Genomic DNA, 3,715 nt, shown 5'->3' on the forward strand with positions numbered 1-3,715 from the left:
GTTCTTATGGTCATCCTATAATATTCCTGACTCTAGCGTCAGTGAATATTCACCTATGAATATTTCCAACTCTTGTGTTGGTAAATATTATGCAATCCATAAAATACGGTATAATTCCTGACTATGGCTATAGTGAACTATGAATATTTCCAACTCTAGCGTTGGTAAATATTGTGCAATCCATAAAATACAGTATAATTCCCAACTCTAGCACTAGTGAATAAACCCACAAAAAATCTGAATAAATTTTTTTTTATTATGTGTTTATTTATTTATTTTTGGATGGGTCTGACCCAACCTGCATGGCCGGGTAGACCCAACCTAGGCCAACGTGAATTATAATACAGGAGGGGAAGCGACTCACCAGTAGCAAGTGAATTATATTTCACAGGTACTAACGTGAATTATAATACAGGAGGGGAAGCGACTCACTAGCACTGGCGATGGCTGGAGCCACGACCGGAAGAAACAAGAGGAAGCTGACCACGGTAGAGCAGGATCTTCTCCCGATCGAGGAACTAGTGAACGGTGGCAGGAAGAGCACGGTGGGGAGAGAGGAGTGCTGTTGGAGCTTGTAGTCTGCGGCTGTTCACAGCTGGTGCAAGGGCTGGCGAGAAGAGTTTTGCTGGCATTGCTGTTGTCGCCGACTGAAAGCTGGTGCTCGGTTGGGACGATAAAGACTCCATTGTTGCCGTTACATGTAAGTGACCACGCCCTATTGCTACTACTGAGGGGTGCTGTTGTCTTGAGTTCAGACTGTGGAGAAGGAGTGCTGGTGCAGGGGCCAACGAGAAGAGTTTCTAAACGTTGCTTCAATGGAGGCTGGGACAGTCCATGACTGCCATGCTGCTCATGATACTATTGTTCCCAGTGTTGTCATCTCGTTCATGGTCGAAACAGGAAACCACGATGGGGCAGCTGAAGACTTTGTTGATGTAGCTCTCGTCCACCATGCTGGTGTAGAGTTGCTATTGGAGGACAATCTTTCACTTATGTCACTATTTTGTGATGTTGTGTTGCTGAGGTTGCTCTGGGTGCTGGACTAAGAAGAAGAGGCTTCTGGCGACTTGCCCGTCTATGGTGGCTGAAGAAGTGCGACTGTTGGTGATTGCTGCGTGCCGGTACTGCAGACGGTTGAGAAGGAGGAAATCCCCTGCTGGCGAGGAGATAAACTCTGTTATGGTTGAGGCTTCAGTTGGCAGGGAGGGAAGGAAGTGAGGCGGAAGATGGTGGTGAAGAGGAAATAGAGAAACGGGCTGAGGGGGAGGGTCTAGTTTCGGAGAGAGAGACTAGAGGGTGGTCTTTTAAAAGTAAGGGTGAGGGAGCAATTCCTGTGAGAAGGCAATGCTTTGGCTGGTTTAGGGAGAAGGGGAAGAAGGGCTGGGACAAAGAAGCTGGAAGGAGGGGCAAGTGACTGCTAGTCTAGGATTCCGCCGCGCCCCTCTTTTTTTTTATGTTTTTTTTTACTTTTAATTTTTTATAGGGTTTTTTGGTAATGGTCTTCTCCTAAGATTTCCTTTTTTTATGATTTTTTTTTTCTAATCGTCCTTCTAAGATTTGGATTTATAGTACTAGAGTCCCTTCACATGTGAGAAACTAAGTTTCAATTAAACTCTTTTTTTTTGAAGTTTGAATTTGATTAGGAATCAAATTTGAAAGTAGATAACTATCATTATCTTGAAGATAATGATTATCTTAAAGATAAAAATAGAATGACAAAAGCACATTGTAGTCCTTAATTTTCATGGAAGTTGACAAATCACACTTTTTATCAAAATAAATCTCTGATCTTTTAATTTTTCGTTTTAAACCCTGTAAAAATTAAATTAAAAGCCAATGGGCTAAAATAGAATGACAAAAGCTTTTTTTTTGAAGTTTATAGTGCTAGAGTCCCTTCACGTGTGAGAAACCAAGTTTCAATTAAACTCTTTTTTTTTTTGAAGTTTGAATTTGATTAGGAATCAAATTTGAAAGTAGATAACTATCATTATCTTGAAGATAATGATTATCTTAAAGATAAAAATAGAATGACAAAAGCACATTGTAGTCCTTAATTTTCATGGAAGTTGACAAATCACACTTTTCATCAAAATAAATCTCTGATCTTTTAATTTTTCGTTTTAAACCCTGTAAAAATTAAATTAAAAGCCAATGGGCTAAAATTGGGTTACAACAATATTAATCATCTTATTTACGTAACACCATACTTTTAAATATTGTCAGGAATTCATGACGTTAACTTATGTTAACAACAAATCAAGTTCCTCTCATAACAACAATGTCGGCCGAAAACTATGAAGGATCAAGCATTTGATGTACCAAGTGTTATACAACACAAATCTAAATTAATCATTTAACAAGCAAGGTATTAAGAATTGATAAGATAAAAAGATAAGACATGTTAATATCAAACTTTCTTGGATATAAACATTAAAATTCATGTTGAGTTTATATTATACATATTCTAACACCATTGGTGAAACCTTTTCACCTTGACATAATTAACTTAGCTAGACATTATAAAGAGGAAGAATATAAATAAACAAAATAAGAACATAATTATATAAGTACACTAAAGGAAATGAAAAACATAAACAAGAGATTAAGAAAAATATAACATGGAATAAAACTTCAACATTACAAAATATAAAGAAAGCAAGAACATGATTTTGATCTAAAAAACAAGATGCCTAAATGAATGACAAATGCCTCCTTTTATAGGTTGAAATCTAGAACTATTCATTTGGTAATTGATTATTGATGTAGTGGCCAACTATTGATTTAATGAACTTGGTGGACAACAACATTTAAGCATTTTGGTTGGATGAAATGAAATTGATGCAATTAGAACTGGCAAAGTGTTCCCATGAAAGTTGTTGGAAATCATCTCCTTTTTCCACCCATAAAATTGCAGAGCATTTGGATCACTAAACTCGAGATATATCTAAAATACCGAGTAGTGCTTCTAGTGGACATAGTGGATAGCTCTTAAGCTCTTATCTAGATGAAATGTTATTGCTAACATAAGAATTTAAAGAGGTAATCTTCATGAAAGTTGTTGAAAATTGTCTGATCTTTCCGCTCACCAAATTGGACGTCTTTTTGCGTTTTAGAACTCCAGCTATGGGTAAAATTCTGAGCAGTGTTTGGGCTGGATTGCAAGACAGATTTTAACTCCTCTTTTGTGGCCAAAATTTGAATTTAAAAACAGCAGATTTGGGTCCTCCATTATTCATGAACATTGTAGGCCTATTTCGTAGCTTTCTATCCATATAAACAAACTGAAATCCAAGATCTAAAGCTCTAGGTATGACTCAATGACTGAACAATGTTCCAATTTGAGTTGAATCAGCATCTCCTTTCTATGCTTAGTCTTTTCTTTGTCCTTTCACTTTCAATAGTTAATCACAGTAATCAATCTTTTCAATTGTGAGATATGCCTGTATTTAAAATGAGTATTTACCATAAATTAAAGCTATCTTACATTATCAAACTTGTTATTATAAAACATGCTCTAGTTAAGGAGTGTTTGATACTTCAAGTGCAAAATGATTATATAAAACCTTAATAAAAATGCATTTTTAAGTACTAATCAATCAACCTTTCTATTTACACACAACATCCATAATTCAACGTTTTCTCTTTTATCTCAACCCCTAGCCATAACACATACCATATAAGCATGTCAAAAATATTTTTTTAAGAACCAATTTAT

This window comes from Populus nigra, chromosome 1 (genome assembly GCF_951802175.1).
Source record: "Populus nigra chromosome 1, ddPopNigr1.1, whole genome shotgun sequence".
Lineage (NCBI taxonomy): Eukaryota > Viridiplantae > Streptophyta > Magnoliopsida > Malpighiales > Salicaceae > Populus > Populus nigra.